Source organism: Phyllostomus discolor, chromosome 5, assembly GCF_004126475.2.
Source record: "Phyllostomus discolor isolate MPI-MPIP mPhyDis1 chromosome 5, mPhyDis1.pri.v3, whole genome shotgun sequence".
Classification (NCBI taxonomy): domain Eukaryota; kingdom Metazoa; phylum Chordata; class Mammalia; order Chiroptera; family Phyllostomidae; genus Phyllostomus; species Phyllostomus discolor.
This window is the reverse complement of record NC_040907.2, coordinates 104,525,894-104,544,490: the sequence shown is the minus strand read 5'-3', so window position 1 is coordinate 104,544,490 and position 18,597 is coordinate 104,525,894. Positions and strand designations below refer to the sequence as shown.

The window sequence follows — 18,597 nt, the reverse complement described above, 5'->3', positions numbered from 1 at the left end:
GAATGGCTTACCAAAAAGCTCCCTAGGATTCTTGCATGATCAAAAGATCCTAAGGTGAGCAGACATTTTTTTTTCCAAGATTTATTTATTTATTTTTAGAGAGGGAAGGGAGGGAGGGAGAGAAAGAGAGAAACATCGATGTGCGGTTGCTGGGGGTTATGGCCTGCAACCAAGGCATGTACCCTGGCTGGGAATCGAACCTGGGACACTGTGAGCAGACATTTCAGTGTCCTTTCTGCCAATGCTGGAGAAGGACTGAAGCAGGCCTAGTGGCATTCAGGAATGTAACATCATCTCAGTGTGTGGAACAAATTCTTAACTTCTAAATGGTCCAGAAGGTTTTAAATTAAACCCTGGGAGTTCCTGCTCTCCTTGCTCTTACTCCACACTTGCCATTTAATGCCATGTGGGAGCATATTGACATACCCATCACTTATAATTAATAAATTGCCACTAGATCTTATAAGCACTGGTGTTATGGATTTGGACAATTCAAATCAGCATTCAAAGGTTAGATAAACCCTGGGATGATAAAAAAACACAATAATTTCTGAGCCTACAGGATGAGGGGAAGACCCTTCCTCCCAATATTTAATGAAGTTTTTTTTCTTTTATCTGCCTTTTTTCTGTATTTTAAATTTGTTTATTGTATAATTTCATTTATATAACATTCCAGAAAATTTAAATTAATCTACAATAACAGAAAGCATATCAGTGTTTGCCTATGTCAAAGAGTTGGTGGGGTTCACCCAAAATAAGAATGTGGGAGCTTTTTTGAAGAATGCAAATTTTCTATTTTTTTTTCTTTCTATGATGGTCATCTGGATGTATATATTTGTCAAAACTTATTTAAGCTGTACGCTTTTAAATAAATGTATGTTATCATATATAAACTATAACTCAATAAAGTTGATTATTAAAAACATAATCAAGCAAGCGACATTTAAGGGTAATTAAAAACAAAGTATATTTGAATGAATTAGAACTTTTATATTAAATTAAACTTTACTTTGATATGCTTGTTTTAATACTAGTTTGCTCTTTCTCTTCAATTTTAACAGGTTATTCCTATGTGAATTTTACAATAATATATTTATTTTATACTTATTTATGTTGTGTTATGTAGCATATAGCCATTCATTTATGTGTGTGTGTGTGTGTGTATCAAGATCCTTGAATTATTTTTCTGTTTCATTGATTTGTCTGATGGGAAGGCTCTGCCAGCCCCAGGTCATCACAGATGACAAATAAAAATGCCCAACATGTGATTTGCTTGGGGAAGAAAGGTGACCTGTCCCTCAAAGGAGAAGGTCCTCAATACCTTCTTCCCTGCATTTTTATTGTGTTCAGCTCAGAGATACATAGTATGCACGTAAAGCTCATCAACCAGTGTGCAAAATGCTACTGACATAATTTACATAATAGTTGAAGAAACACAGGGATTGTCTCTGGTCAGGATCGGCTTTAACTCAAGTGCCTGTTTCATAGCAATAGGTCAGAGAAAACCTAAAAGGAAGCAATGTATACTTTCTCTGGCCAGATACACCCCCAGAAGCCATATGATCCAGTACAAGGTCTTTGGCATAGCTCCAAGGCTGATTCAGGAAGAGAAAGCAAAGCAGCCAAGAGACTAGGAGACTTTTGCAGAAAAACTGAGGACTCGGGCTATGACAAAGCCATGGGGTGAGGGTCTTTCTGCCCCTTCTATGAAGACCCCTAAGTCCTTTCCTGATGGCCCATTGTGACAATGGCTGTCTTAGGTTGTCCCTCCTCCTTTGAGGGATCTTACCTGTCATTGGCTAACCTGTCATCTGCCCAGGCAAAGCAGGGGGAAGTGATGGAGGCAGGAGCTGTGCTCCTGTCAGGAGGTAATTTCCTGTCTCTTTAGTGGCCCATGTCCCCAGGGCCTTTTATACTCAGTTCTGGCCATGGGACAAAAGGCTATAGTATCTGAACCAGGCAGGATGGCTCCCAAGATCTGTCTATTGATAAATGAAAACAGCAACATCAACAACAACAACAACAACAAAACAGATTGTTTTAAGCATTGTATCTTTATAACATAGCTTAATAATTATAAGTCTTATCTCTTTTAATTTTTATTCAGGTTTTTTACAATTTTGTTTATTTAGGCCCTGGCTGGCATAGCTCAGTGGATTGAGTGTGGGCTGCGAACCAAAGTGTCGCAGGTTCGATTCCCAGCCAGGGTACATGCCTGGGCTGCAGGCCATAACCCCCAGCAACCGCACATTGATGTTTCTCTCTCTCTATCTCCCTCCCTTCCCTCTCTAAAAATAAATAAATAAAATCTAAAAAAAAAAAATTGTTTATTTAATTTTAGAGAGAGGGGAATGGAAGGACAAAAAGAGGGAAAGAAACATCAATGTGTGGTTGCGCCTTGTGCACCCCCTCCCACCAGGGATCTAACCCACAACCCAGACATTTGCCCTGACTGATTATCAAACTGACAACCTTTTGGCTTGCAAGCCCATTCTCAATCCACTGAGCTACACCATTCAGGGCTCAAAGATTTATTTTAAAATTTCTCTCTCTTTTTTTTTTAAATATCAAGGATTTTATTTATTTATTTTTAGAGAGGGAAGGGAGGGAGAAAGAGAATGAGACATACACATCAATGTGCAGTTGTTGGGGGCCGTGGCCTGCAACCCAGGCATGTGCCCTGACTGTGAATCAAACCTGTGATGCTTTGGTTCACAGCCCACACTCAATCCACTGAGCTACACCAGCCAGGGCTAAAATTTCTCATTAGTAACTTCAGAATTTTTCTGTTTGTAAATTAACCATGTGGATATTAAAATGACTTAAAATAAATTTATGCATTCATTTAGGAATGATTAATATTTTCACAATTCATTTTCCCCCCAGAAACATGGTATTTGGTCAAATGTATCTATTATTTTATGTGTATATTTTATATGTCCATAAACATTTATAATTTTCTTCATTGCAATCATATCAATTTTCCTTAAAAATTCTCGTATGTGCAATGGTATATGTTGTTATTCTTTAACTGTTTTTCTCATTACATTTGTTTACTGCTGGAGAGGTATGTATTTTTATCACCATCTCATGTGGGAGAAAACCAGGGCTGAAGGAGATTAATAAATGCTGAAGATTTATTAAGCAATAAAGTGGGGAAGCAGGAGCAGAGAGCAGGTGAGAACAACCTGTAACTGCAAACTAGCCGCTTCCATTATTTCATGCTGCTACCACAGCTTTTGGCAATGGCTTCTGTGAGGCATGTGGTTGTTGGGAACCTTGAACCTGGTCTCTTCACTCCATCCCCTCAACACATGACTTCACATCAGATCTTGGATTCCATGTGTTTTTATATAGACTGGCTTTCCCTCTCCACTTGGTCACATTTCTGTCTACAGCTTTTTCCAAATTTCCTAATTTTCTGTTATTTTCTTCTTCAATAAGAAATATTTATCATTATTATTTCCCTGTGACCATTTCAAAATTTATGTTGGTAAGCCAGCTGTTGGGCATGTCAGTATCAAAACAGAAATCGAGATCAGATCACAAGACATCTGAGTGACTGGGCTGCAGCCTGCCTGATGTGATGCAGCCACCACCTGTTGGGGATGGTCAAGACTCTGGAGACGCCAAGGTGCCAAAGAGCTAATGTTCTGAGCTAGCTGTGACAATGGGTCTGGGATCAGATCTTGCTCTTCACATGATCCATCCAGCTCACACCTTATTTTATGTCCACCAAGCCAGGTGTTATTTTATAAAGAAAAAACTGTAGTGTGTGTAGAATGAAATGTGAACTGTCTCCTAGGAGAGCAGTATTTTCCTCACTCTCATGTTCCATGGCTGTAATCAATGTCCTTAAAACAGCACTCATTTTATTACTTTATGAAGAAGATCAGAACATTATAATTATTCCACACTTAAGAAGCTCTTCCAGTTTGTGGAGTAGCTTCTTTATGGTTACTTATTTATTATTCACAATTCTTTGCACTACTATCTTTTTGTGATGCAGAGGAACTAAGTGAAGCACAGTGAAATAACAAGATTGGCCATGGATCATAAAATAAAATATAGAATAGACAACAGATCTTATAAGCTGAATCTTCAGTCTGTTGGGGATACAGCCCTACTGTCTGAGGTTTGCCTCTTCTGTGATTTGGGTCTGAATCACCCTTTAGTGTTAGGGATGAGAACTACTTCAACTCAGGCTTCTGGCTATTGTGAAGGGTTGACTGACATCATGACTGTTGGCTTTTGGAAAGTGGGATTCAGGTCTCTTCCCCTAACGGGCCTAAGACCATGTTGGACAGACAGATGCACATGACATGTGACTGGAAGAAGGAATGAAAGGTCACAACTGACAATAAGCACCCTCAGAAATCAGAGAAGACAGCAGTTGTTGGGAGCAAAAGATGACTTAGGACTGACTCCCTGGAGGCCTTATAGGAAAGGTGTGGTGTAGATAAGAGGGAAGGTTGGGAGGACTCAGGTAAGGACCATAGACAAAGTGAAAGCAAAGACAGTGCTCTCTTTTCTTAGAAAGGGTCACAGCAACTGAGCAAGCCAATCCCTTATCTAGCAAGAGGGATTCTCATCTGATTCTTCCACAACTTTCTTTACAACTCATTTTAAGTCACTTTGTGGCAAGGAAGACCTGCCTTTTAGTTCCAAGAAACAAAAGTAGGTACTTTGAGGTCTTCACAATAAAGGATTCTATACATGCGAATTATAGGAAACTCTCAGCACATATAAATGTGCTTTTCAAAAGCAAAGCACGAGAGGGTAAACAATAAAAACACCAGTATATTTTTAGACCATCCTTCATGTTTCAAAAACAACATGTGAGATCAGAGAGCTAATTCTGGGTGCTGGTCATGTTCCATTTTTGTTCTCACCCCAGGGTGGTGCTGAACCCCAGGTTGTTTTGTTAAAAACATCCTGAATGGATTTTGTTGTTAACTGCTCTTTATCTCTTAAAATAGCCTACATTTTCTGTGGCCAGCACTCCTGGCCTTGATAGAAATCCAGAGAACATTATTAGCCTATGAGCTGTGGCTCTATAATCAGCAGCCCCAACACTCTGGCAACTGCTGCTGGGCAGCAAGGAGTCAGTGACTGAGGCAAGTCTGGCCTGTTGCTGGTGAACAGCCTCAAACCAACATTTGTCTCTTGATTTCTCCATTTCCCCTCAGCTTGGGATAGTGGATGATGTTTGTATGTCAGAAATCTGTAGAGGAATCCTGTGACAAACACAAAGTAAAACTACAAAACAAGGTGCTGCTAAATGTTTTGTGTATGTGGTTCAATTCAGTTGGAATATGTAGAAATGGATGTTAACAAGTCTTTGTGCTACACAGCCCCTAGATCTGAAATGAGTACCCTTTCATAACACAGAAGGATTGACTCACTATAACTGAATTTCCTTTTTTATTGTTGTTCAAGTACATCTCCATTTTCCCCCCACCACTCCCACCCCCACCCAGGCTATCCTCACCTTCCACCCTCAATCCTATCCTCTTTGGCTTTGTCCATGTGTCCTTTGTGCATGTTCCTTAATAAACCTTCCCCCTGCACTACCATTATCCCCTCACACCTCCCTCTGGTTACTTTCAGTTTGTTCTTAATTTCAAAGTTGCAATTTTCTAAAATTTCTTCAATAACCTAAGTTGATTCCTCCTAATACGTTTTAAGAGTTTCATAATGAGTGGTTATCTTGGAAGGAGTTCAGTTTATCTCACGATCTTCAGCATCAGATCAAGGCCAGCATATGATTGTCACTCATTGAATGATGAAGGAGAAGGAACAGGAGAGGTAGGGCAGGAAAATAGGCTAAAAAACAAGACACAAAGGAGAATACCTTCATTCACCCAACTCCAATCCCTCTGTATCCAGAACCAGAGTACACCAGTGTCCAACAGGTTCTGGGTGATGGCAGAATGCTACCTGAAGCAAATGGGTCAATCACAGTGAATAACAGAGAGACCACTAGCCTATCCCATTCTTGCTACTGAATACTAAAACTGGAGGAACACATCTTAGCAAAGACTTAGAAATTGCCTTTCCATAGCATTTAACAACCCAAATATTTTGTGTTATTCACTTTTTTCTTGATACATGGACTTTTTAGTTCCCAACAATTAACTCCTAGGAATAAATTGTGATATAGAGATCCACCATTAATCCCGAAGAAAGTCAGGTAAATTCAGATAGAGAAGATGCATGTTTCAATCTCTAGCTCTGTAAAGATGTCTTCAACTGTAATACACTATAACTATAAAATATGACTTCATAAAAGTAAAGGTCATGAAGAGGAAGAGAAAGGTCCATTCCCAAGCTCCTATTTCAATTTATTGGAGATTTGCTAGTGTTGACATAAGAAACATCCAAACCTGTAGAGAATTTTTGTGAGTTGATTTGAGCCAAACTGACAACAATTGCCTGAAAGCAAAATCTCAATGGATTGAGAAAATTCTTTGGAAAATGGCAGTTTTACTACTTATTTTATACATCAGAATCAAAAATGAAGATGTAAGGGAGTTAATGAAATCCATTGCTACTTGATTAGGCAGGCAGGAAAAACCAAAGCAGGGAAATCCCTGGAATTAGATAAAAAGTAAAACAGAGACACATACTTCTTTTATATTGATGGGTACAGGATAGTTAACAATTAACATTTACAGGACATAGAGATGGTATGCTGAAGAACAAGATAAAAATGAGGGGTTCTGTGGTCTTGTGCTCTGGTGAGAGGTTGTGCTGTTAGGGTTCTGAGAAAATGGGATTACTCTAACATGCCAAGGGTATGTTACTATAGGTGCAAAAAGACAAGAGATAGGCTCAGTTAAGGTAAAGACTGACCTTTGTCAAGTAAGATACTGGCCTAGGATATGATTGCCTTCTATGAGTCACTTTTAGTTAGGAAGTTTTAATTCCAGACCATCCTGTATGGTTACATTGTGTCTCTGAGTTTGTAAGCATACCATAGAGGCCTCCTCTGAGCTTGTCAGATTTAGCATGTTGCCCCTTATTCATTTACACTGGTTAGGGAAGAAAATTGGAGCCTGTGCCACACAATTTGCAGAGAATTCTGCCACATTTTACAAGTTGCAAAGATATTGGATCTAAGAAAGAAAAACACTCACACTTAGTTCATTGAGGTTTAGTTTAGTTATACTCACAAGAAAGACAAGAAGAACACTGATCTTCATGAAAGACAGACATAAACATACCCCTATCAATGATCATTAACCTTAAATATGTATAATTTGGACTCCCTTGAGAGGCCACATCTCAAAGGAGTAGAATTCCTAACAACTAGTTGTGCAATTATCCCTGAGACAAGAGAAACGTTCGATGTGACCTTTGACCAGGACACAACAGAAGTTGTGTCCACTTTGTGGGAATCAGAGTGATGAAACTGACCCTTAAGGTAGATAGGAAGCAATGTAATTAGAATGCCCTGAAACAGCACAATTGTACTAACTCTTTTATTTTAGTTTAATTTCCCAATGGTCATTATAACTAAGAAAAAATGGCTAATTTTCTTTTCCATGGGTAGAAACACAATTAGACAGCATCTGTTCCATAAGGATATCAAATTATTTTACTACTCTGAATACCTCCCGCAACCTTAAGAATTTTAAAAGGAGCATGTAGGATTGTCTAAAATTCACAGAGGGAGAAACTGAGTCATAGAGAAACTAGGCCTTAAATGAGATGACCCATTATTCATTTGAAATAATCAGGGTTAAAATTCAGAATTCTCAAGAACTCAAGCTCAAGAGCATTGTAACCCCAGGAATTCTTAGATACCTTAGTAAAGATATCTACTTCATTAAAATGTAACAAAATGTAAAAGGAAAGCTTTTGATGTAGAGAAGTGGGATTCCATTAGTTAAATATATGTTCTGCATGCATGTGAGCAAAGTCCGAAGTTTGGAAAAAACTCATTTTAGAAACTATGATCTTCTGTACTGGAGTAGCACCCATGAAAAGCATAAAGAAAGCACCTGTAAATCAATTTTAAAGAATTCAAAGGAAGATGGTGGTGAAGTAGGTGGGAACAGAGGCCACTTCCCCCTGTGCACAGGTGGAACACCTAGCCAATCTTAAGAGGAGAGAGTGAACATCCAATGGTATACCAGCATATATGAAGATTGGAAGCTAAAATTGTAGAGGACATTGAAAATCAGATGGTGAGGACATTGAAAAACAGATGGTAAGGACATTGCTTTGGGGTGGTAAAGTCCCTGGGACCAGTGCAGGGACCAAGGGTGAGGCAACCCTCAGCCCAGCACCTGCTGGCGCCACCCACAGGATCCTTGGAAGAGAACCAAACCATGTCAACAGCTCCCTCCCCTGCCAAACAGGGAAGATAGAGCATCATCAGGATGAGCCTAGATTCTTGAAGTCACTGAAGGGAATAAAGTGGGAGAGGCACTGGGGTGGTGTCCACCCACTAAGACTCTGGACACCAGCTGAGTCATTACAAGAGAAAATGGGGAGCCAGGTGATACCTGAAGAAGGGAGAAGAGTTGGGCTGTGATGGACCATGACCCAGATAATCTCCAATCTCATTAGAAAAAGTTGGGCTGTGTGAGAGGCTGGGCACTTGCTAGGAGTGACAGGCTAGAACAGGAGGATTTTGTCCAAAAAAAATCACTGGGTGGCTGCCTAGGGAACTCCCCTGAATCTGCCACCTCTGCCACCCCTGCCACTCCCCACAGCAGCCACAAGAACAACCTTAGCCATGCCACAGCCCCCACTGCTGCAGCAGAGAAGGCTGAGCCCCTACCACCACTGCAGCCTCACACCTGCCCTTGCCACTGCAGTGGCTATACTCCCACCACTGGGGCCATGTCCAGCAACCATAACATCAGCCATGCTGCCACCACCCCCCAGGCCCCCACAGCCTCAACCACAAAAGCCACCACCACCCCAGCCGTGGCAGTGCCCCTGTCCCCATGAGATGGGGCTGGCTTACTAAGAGGAAGGAGGAGGTGAGCTCTGCAGAGGAGAGCAGCAGGGCTGAGGGAGTTAACAGTTCCCAGAAAGACCTAACACAGTGGGGGAGCTGAGCCACCCTGAAGAGACTTTGAAGGTACCTAGCACCAGGGACAGCAAAAAGCAAGAAGATGGTATGTGAGTTGTTCTAAATTAGTGCACCTCAAAGACAGCAAAACTCGTAGATTGAAGGGACTGGCCTGGAATAAATGGGGAGTGGGGACCTGGACATGAACAGAGAAACTCGGCTGGATGCTGGGCAACTGTGAAGAGTGTGGCTCAGATCTGGCCCCCATCCTTGCAAAACCATAGGAAAGGAGAAAAGTGAAGCCCAACATCCTTAGCCTGCTGCAGCCAGGAAGACCAGCAGAACTTGCTTATCAAGTTTAAAGTCAGCAGGAGGCTTTTTTTTTCCTTTTTTTCCCCCCAAGTAAGACAGTAAGACCTAGAGCTGTGAAAGGACCAGAGTCATACCCAAAGAAGGATCACAAGGCGAATTCCAACAACAGAAAAACTGACAAAATTTCACTTTTCTATTCCAGAGAATTTGCATGTTATTGTTTATTTATATTATTATTATTCATTACTTTTTACTTCTTTTAGTGGTATTTATTTATTTATTTCTCTTCTTTATGTTTAGTTTCTGCATTTAATTTGTTTAATTGCATTTTTGACTGGTTTTACTTGTTCTCTCTTTTATAGAGTATTTTAATTTTCCATCTTTCACTTCACTTGTGTTCTCTATCACAATACTTTAGGTCATGTACTTCCTATTCTTCTTATTCAGATCATACAGTTTCTGTGATATAATTGTTCTTCCAGTATTATTGTAAATAATTATTGCTTTATATAATTGTAAATACTACACAGCACCCCCTGCACTCTAGATCTTGGCCTATTTCACTATCTTCCAGAACTTTATTACTGTTGTGGACAACTCTATTTTCTCACACACTACATCTATATTCTATCCTTTACTCACACTATATTTCATTATCTGACCACACACAAGTGCTCTGTTTCCTGGGTTCAACTCACAATCCTTACCCCCTTTGAGACTTAATTATTTTCCACCCTTTCTAAAATGTGACTGGTTGGATGAAATACCATGGGTAACACTATACTTATCCAAAGGGTCTCTTATCTCTTCTCTATGGGTTCGTACATTAAAAATCAAAGAATATACTCCACTGTCTTAAACCATTTTGCCTCGCCCCTCCAACTGATCACATAAAATAGTAGGTGGGGGTTGTGAAACCAATATACCCTGATAAAGAGATAATCCACCAAAAAAGGACCCACCAGATAATAACAAAAGAAGGTGAAGGAGTGAGTGGAAGCCACACTAACCTCCACCCAGGAGTGATCTGGAATTATACCTAAATGGTGGAGAAATTATCCACAACAAACAACTGAACAATAGCAAGAGAGAAGCCTCATAACCTCTAACAGAGAGAAGTACCAGCTTTGACATAATCTGTCCACATATGCACAACAGAACAAAAGTGTGGTGGGAAGAGTGCCTCAGTTAACCAGCAGGAGGGAAAGACCCACCAAAGAAAGATCCAATAATAATAAAAGCCAAATACATCTGGAGAGCCAACACAAATGACAGTCTAAGAGCAGCAAGTTCAGGAGACCAAGGAGACTGCACCACTGAATTTCACAGGCCTCATACCATAAAAACTCACACCACAAACCTAGGGAGTCAGAATACATTAATTTAAAAAGAAAAGGCGAACATGAAAAGTCTCACAAACAATGGGAACAGAAAGAAAGAAACCCCAAAAGAAAGGAAAGGAGGAAGCCTCAGAAACATACTAAATGAAACAGGAAGTTGACTATCAGATATTGAGTTCAAAGCAATGGATATAAGGAAGCACAATGAGCACAATGAGAATAACCAAAAAACTACAGGGAAACTATGATGAACTCATTGCAAACTATATCAGCATGAAAAAGGAAAAAGAAATGAAGAATACAATTTCTGAACTGAAGAGCACAGTAGGAGGAACCAAAGGCAGAATCAATGAAGCAGAAGATCAGATCAGTGAGATGGAGGACAAAGAAAAAAATATCCAGAAAGAGCAAGAAAAGGGGAAAAGAGACAGAAAGAATGAAGAGGTGTTAAGGAGACTGTAGGACAACATTAAATGTAATACTATACATACAATAGTGATACCAGAAGGACATGAAGAGGAGCAAGGGAAATAAAACCTGTTTGAAAAATTAATGATGGAAACTTCCTTAATTTGATGAGAGAAAAACTCACACAAATCCAGGAAACACAGAGAGTCCCAATCAAGAGTAACCCAAAGAGATGCACTTCAAGACACATCGTAATTAAAATGGCAAAATTCCAAGACTAAGAGAGAATCTTAAAGGCAGCAAGGAAGAAACAAGAAATAACATATAAAGGAGCCCTGATAAGAATAGCAGCTGATTTCTCAGTGGAATTGCTCCAAGTCAGAAGGAAATGGCAAGGAATATTCCAAATAATAAAAAATAAAGGCCTTCAACAAAGACTACTCTACCTAGGAAGGCTCTCAATTAAAATGGAAGGTGAAACAAGTTTCACAGACAAAAGAAGCCTCAAAGAATACACCTCTTCCAAATAAGCACTGCAAAAGATGCTAAAGGGTTTCCTTTCAGCAAAGAGATGCTAAAGGGTTTGCTTTCAGCAAAGAGATGCTAAAGGGTTTGCTTTCAGCAAAGGAAAAAAAAGGAACAGGAACACAGGTATGGAGGAAGTAAAATGGCATTGAATAAGTACCTACCAATAATAACCTTAAAGGTAAATGCATTAAATGTTCCAATCAAAACACATAGAATAGTTGAAAAAGAAGAAATCATGACCCACACATAAACTGCCTACAAGAGACCCACCAAAGAACAAAAGACCTGCACAGACTGAAATGAAGGGTTGGAAAAAAATATTCCAAGCAAATGGACAGGAAAAAAAGGCTGGGATAGCAATACTCACATCAGACAACATAGACTTCAAAACAAGGGCCATGAAAGAGAACCAGAAGGTCACTTCATAATATTCAAGGGAAGAATCCATCTAGAAGACATATACATTATAAACATATATGCACCCAACATAAGAACACCCAAATATATAAGGAAAATGTTGAAGGACTTAAACAAAGCTATTGACTTCAACACAAATATACTAGGGGATTTTAACACCCCACTGTCAAAAAAACCATAGACCTTCCAAACAACATATCAACAAAGATATTGAGGCATTAAGTAATGTCCTAGATCAAATGGACTTAACTGATTATATATATATATATATATATATATATATATATATATATATATATATAATTACAAGTATATTTATAATTATATATATATAATTACATAGAGAGAAAGAGAAATATATAGAGAAGTATATACATATTACTCTCTATATATACAGTTCTATCTATATCTATATCATCTATATCTATATCTATATCAGATAGATAGTTGATGATAGATAGATAGACAGAGAGCTTTCATCCCAAAGAAGCAAAACACACATTCTTTTCAAATGCACATGGAGCATTTTCAAAGATAGGCCACATGACAGGACACAAAACAAGCCTCCCTCAACAAATTCAAAAAAATTGAAATCATATCAAGCATTTTCTCCAACCACAAGGGACAGAATGTAGAAACCAACCTCAAGGAAAAAAGCCCAAAACACTCAAGCTCATGGAGACTGAATAGCATGCTATTAAACAATGAATGGGTCAAGAATGAGATTAGGGAACAAATCAAAAAGTTTCTGGAAACAAATGAAAATGAAATCATGACAATACAAAACTTATGGGACACAGCCAAGGCAGTCCTGAGAGGGAAGTTCATAGTAATAGATGCCCACCCAGGAAACATAGAAACATTTCAGATAAACAACCTGACCCTATGCCTACAACAACTGGAAGAACAATAAAAAAGATATCCCAGAGCAAATAGAAGGAAAGGAATAATCAAGATTGTTGGGAACCATCCTGCCTGGTTTCAGAAGCTGTGACCCCCATAGCTAAGGCTCAGTGAGCAAACTTCAGACCATAAGCCACTAAGTAGACAAAATTTATCTCCTTGACAGGGATACCACTTCTGCCCCTTTCACTTCACCCTGTGTGGCCCCCAATGCTTGATTGGTTAGCCAATGATGGGTAAGATTCCCCAAGGGGGGAATGACCTAAAACAGGTACAATTACAGGAAGGCCCTAGGGAAAGACTTGGGTGACTATAGCAAAAGGGGGTGATGGACCCTCTTCCCTTGGCTTTGACATAGTCTGAGTCTGCATTCTGTCTTCAAGAAGTCTCCAAATCTCTTGGCTGCCTTACTTCCCCTACCTGACTTAAGCCTGAAACAATGCCTTAAGCCTGAAACAATTATAGAGGGCAGTGCAGCCCTGTGCTGAGAAGGGTGGGTTCCCTGGGCGATCAGGCCTAAGAAAGAATATGTAAAATCCTAAAATCCAATTATAGAGGGCAGTGCAGCCCTGTGCTGGGTAGGGTGGGTTCCCTGGGCGATCAGGCCTAAGAAAGAATATGTGAAATCTGCTTTGTTTAGAATGCTCTCAATTAAATGATAAAGGTCTGAAAAGAAAAAGAGTTTGTTTCCCAAGGTTTTGTAGCCTCTTATCTAACAGACCCTGATTCACAATAAGCCCTCATAGTTCTTTGTATGCTATCTATTGTTTGATCCTTACCTGTATTCCTGTGCAAATGAACCCAATAAAAGCCCCTTGAGGAAAAGACTCTTGGCCCTTCTCCTTTGAGAGATCAGTCACCTTTCCTCCCCAAGCAGATCATGTCTTGGTAGACTTATTCTCATCCATGGCAGCTGGGGGGACCCACTGGACAGAACCCTCCCACACAAGATCAGAGTAGAATTAAATGACATAGGAACTAAAAGGACAACCCTAAGGATCAAAAAATTAATGACGCAGACACCAGCCCACAGTGTCCACGGCATTATGGATGAGATGAGACAAATTCACACTGACTACCGAGTCCTGTGGAAGAAAAGGTATGGCATGGCCACTCTCTCAAGGGGAGAACATGACAACTCTTGCCTTGACAAGCTTTTATTGGCACTCTAATAGCATACATCAAAGAAGGTTTTCATTCATTATACTTAGGTTTGCTTTAGGTGATTACTTTTTATAGACAGCAATAGAAGGGATGTTACTGATTACTTCTTACAGATTAACAAGGGAAAATGTTATGAATGCAAGGGAACAATAAGAATAATAGGTCTGGTTACATTTCAGTCTTTGGGAGAATTAGTACAGACTTCAGGAAGTTACTTTAAAGACATGTAGTAAGCATTTGCTGCCTGAACTTAGGGTGAGGGAGTTTTAGCAAGAGCAGGCCACAAAGGAGCCAAGTTACAATGCAGACCTGATTTCCCATGGGAAAGCTGATCTGTGGGTGTGGTCCTGCATGCCGACTCACTCCCCACTGGTTTTCCACATGGGTGCTGAGCTACATTTCCTTGCTTTATGAAGGGGTTCCCTACAAATCCAGGAGATGGTTCTTTGAAAAGATTAACAAAATGGACAAGCCTTTAAGCAGAGTCATCAAGAACAAAAGAGAGAAGTCCCAAATAAATACAATCAGAAATGAAGAGGAAAGGTTGCAACTGATACCATAGACATACAAAGGATTGTAAAAAATTACTACACAGAACTGTATACCAAGAAATTTGAAAACCTAGGTGAAATGGACAAATTTCTAGAAAAATATAATCTCCTAAAATTGTATGAAGAAGCAGCAAGCCTGAACAAACCAAGAACAGCTGATGAAATTGAAGGAGTAATCAAAAAACTCCCAATACAAAGAAGCCCTGGACTAGATGGTTGCACAGGAGAATTTTACAAAACATTTAAAGAAGAGCTAATCCCTATCCTTCTCACTCTATTCCAAAAAATCCAAAAAACACTCCAAACCTTCTTATGAAGCCAGCCCAGCATCAACCTAATTCCAAAACCAGATAAAGCCATAACAAAGAAAGAAATCTTCAGTCCAATATCACTGATGAATATAGATGCTAAAATTATCAACAAAATATGGCAAACCACATCCAGCAGCACATGAAAAAAGATCATACACCATGATCAACTGGGATTCATTCCGGGGATGCAAGGATTGTTCAATATTTGAAAATCAATAAATGTAATACATAACAAAAACAAAAGGAAAGACACAACTCACATAATCATATCAATCGATGAAGAAAAAACATTTGATAAGGTAAAGCACCCATTTATCATGAAAACACTCAGCAAAGTGAGAATAGAGCAAGGATTCTTCAACCTAATAAAGGACTTATAAGAGAGACCTACAGTCAACATCACACTCAATGGGCAAACACTAAAATCTTTCTCACTAAGAACAGGAACAGGACAAGGATGTCTGCTTTCACCACTCCTATTCAACATAGTATGGGAAGTCCCCGCCACATCATCAGACAAGAAAAGGAAATAAAAAGCATCTAAATTCTAAAGGAGGAAACAAAACTGTCATAGTTTGCTGATGATCCTGATGACATGATAGTATACAGAGAAAACCCTATAGACTTCACCAGAAAAGTTCTTGACCTAATGAGTGAATTTGGCAAAATAAGTGGGATACAAAGTCAACATTCATATTCAATAATCAAAGGCATTTTTGTATACCAACAATGAAACATTGGAAACAGATATCAGGAGTAAAATTCCATTTGCTACAGCAATAAAAAAATGAGGTACCTAGGCATAAACCTAACCAAGCACATAAAAGAACTGTACTCAGAAAACTACACAACACTGAAGAAAGAAATTAAGGAAGACAGAAATATATGGAATCATGTACCATGATAATGGATTAGAAGAATTAACATAATCAAAATGTCCATACTACCCCAGGCAAATTATAGATTCAACACAATCCCAATTTAAGTACCAATGGCATATTTCACAGACATAGAACAAATACTTCAAAATTTATATGGAACAATAAACAACCCCGAATGGCTGCAGCAATTTTGAGAAAGAAGAGAAAAGTAGGAAGGATCACAATACCTAATATCAAACTGTATTACAAGGCCAATGTAATCAAAACAGCCTGGTACAGGCATGAAAACAGACACATAGACCAATTGAACAGAACAGAGAGCCCAGAAATAAACCCAAGTCTCTACATTCAACTAATATTTGACAAAGGGGGCAGAAGCATAAAATGGAATAAAAATAGCCTCTTCAACAAATGGTGTTGGAGACAGGGACAGCTACATGCAAAAAAAAAAAGAATGAAATTTGATCACCAACTTCCACCATACACAAAAATAAATTCAAGGTGGATAAAAGACTTAAACATAAGTCATGACACCATAAAAGTCCTTCAAGAGAACATAGGCAGGAAAATCTCAGATTTTCCATACAGCAATATTTTCATCAATATTTCCCCTAGTGCAAAGGACATGAAGGAAATAATAAACTAATTGGACCACATCAAATTAAAAAGCTTCTGCATGGCTAAAGAAAACAGCATTAAAATTAAAAGAGAACCAACTGTATGTGAAAACATATACCTTAGACAAGGGTTTCATCTCCAAAATATATAAAGAACTCACATGAGTCCACTCCAGGAAGACAAAAAACCCAACTGAAAAAATGGGCAAAAGACTTGAACAGACACTTTTCCAAAGAGGACATATAGAAGATCCAGAGACATATGAAAGTGTGCTCAATATCAGTAGCCATCAGAGAGATGCAAATTAAAACCACAGTGAGATACCACTTTATACCGGTGAGAATGGCCATCATAAACAAATTAATAAATAACAAGTGTTGGAGAGGATGTGGAGAAAAGGGAACCCCAGTGCCCTGTCAGTGGGAATGCAGACTGGTGCAGCCACTGTGGAAAACAGTATGGAATTTCCTCAGAAAACTAAAAATGAAACTGCCTTTTGACCCACCAATTTCACTGCTGGGTTTATATCCTAAGAACACTGAAACACCAATCCAAAAGAACTTATGCACCCCAATGTTCATATCAGCACAATTTACAATAGCCAAGTGCTGGAAGTAACATAGGTGTCCATCAGTAAATGAATGGATAAAAAAATCTGTGGTACATTTACACTATGGAATACTTCACAGCAAAAAGAAAGAAGGAGCTTCTCCTCTTTGAAACATCATGAATGGAACTACAGAGCAGTAGGCTAAGTGAAATAAGCCAGGCCGTGAAAGACAAATACCATATTATCTACATTTAATTGGAAGCTAATCAACAAAACAAACAAGCAAGCAAATTATAACCAGACATATTGAAATTAAGAACAAACTGACAGTAACCAGAGGGGAGGTGAGAGGTGGTAGTGGGGGGAAGGGTTTCAGGAGCAACTATAAAGGACACATGGATAAAACCAAGGGGGGCATGGAATCAGAGGTTGGTTGTGGGGATAGCTGTGGTGGGGGGTAGTGGTGGGGAGAAAATGCAGACTTGAAAAACAATAAAATAAAAAATAATGAAATATATAGATTTTTTTAGCCTTTTGTTAATCTGAAGTCAAGTATTCTGAAATGTGGTGCAAACTCATCCCAATTCCTGTTGATAATGTTTGCACTAATGGTCAATAGAAAAGTTTGCCCAACTTATACATAGTTTTGAAAAATTTGTTATGTCAGAACCTCTGTTCAAATAAAAGTTGAATGTTCCTTTATCAGTGATTCCTGCCACTGTAACAATTGGGCCAGCAAGTTTTGAACATGAAGATGGATGGTATTTTTACAGGATTTCAGAATTTAGTTATTATTTTTTTAGATTTTATTTATTTGTTTTAGAGAGAGGGGATGGGAAGGAGAAAGAGAGGAAGTAAAATGTCAATGTGTGGTGGCCTCTCACATGGCCCCCTACTGGGTACCTGGCCCACAAGCCAGGCATGTGCCCTAACTGGGAATAGAACCTATGACCCTTGGTCACAAGTCGATGCTCAATCCACTGAGCTACCCCAGCCAAGGCAGGATTTACATATTTTTTAAATAAAAATCCAAAATCTGATAATTATTAATTCAAGTAATTGGACTTGTTTTTGATCATGCCAACGATTTTTTTATTGTTGTTCAAGTACAGTTTTCTCCATTCTCCCTCCACCACTCTCCCGCCCCAACCATCCCTGGCTCCCATCCTCATTCCTACCCCCTTTGGCTTTGTCCATATATCCTTTATACATGTTCCTTGACAACCTTTCCCATATTCCTCCCATTATCCCCTCCTCCTCCTCTCTGGTTACTGTCAGTTTTATTATTTCAATGTCTCTAGTTATATTTTGCTTTCATGTTTGTTTTGTTGATTTGGTTCCACTTATAGGTGAGATGATATGGCATTTGTCTTTCATCAGCTGGCTTATTTCACTTAGCATAATGCTCTCTAGATCCATCCATGCCGTTTTGAAGGTTGGAGCTCCTTTCATTCTGCAGCATAGTATTCCATTGTGTAAATGTGCCATAGTTGTTTTTTTTTTTTTTTTTTTTTTTTATCCACTGATTTGCAGGTTGGCATTTAGGTTGCTTCCAGCACTTGGCTATTGTGAATTATGCTGCTATG

At 39.1% G+C, this 18,597-nt stretch overlaps 1 long non-coding RNA gene across 1 annotated transcript; it reads left to right on the top strand.

The window, feature by feature from the left end:
* Window positions 1-9,629: 9,629 nt before the first annotated feature.
* Window positions 9,630-15,961, top strand: LOC118500461. The gene is made up of 3 exons (XR_004903019.1): window positions 9,630-9,734; window positions 12,477-12,479; window positions 15,949-15,961. It is a non-coding gene; the product is annotated as an uncharacterized LOC118500461 (long non-coding RNA).
* Window positions 15,962-18,597: the final 2,636 nt, after the last annotated feature.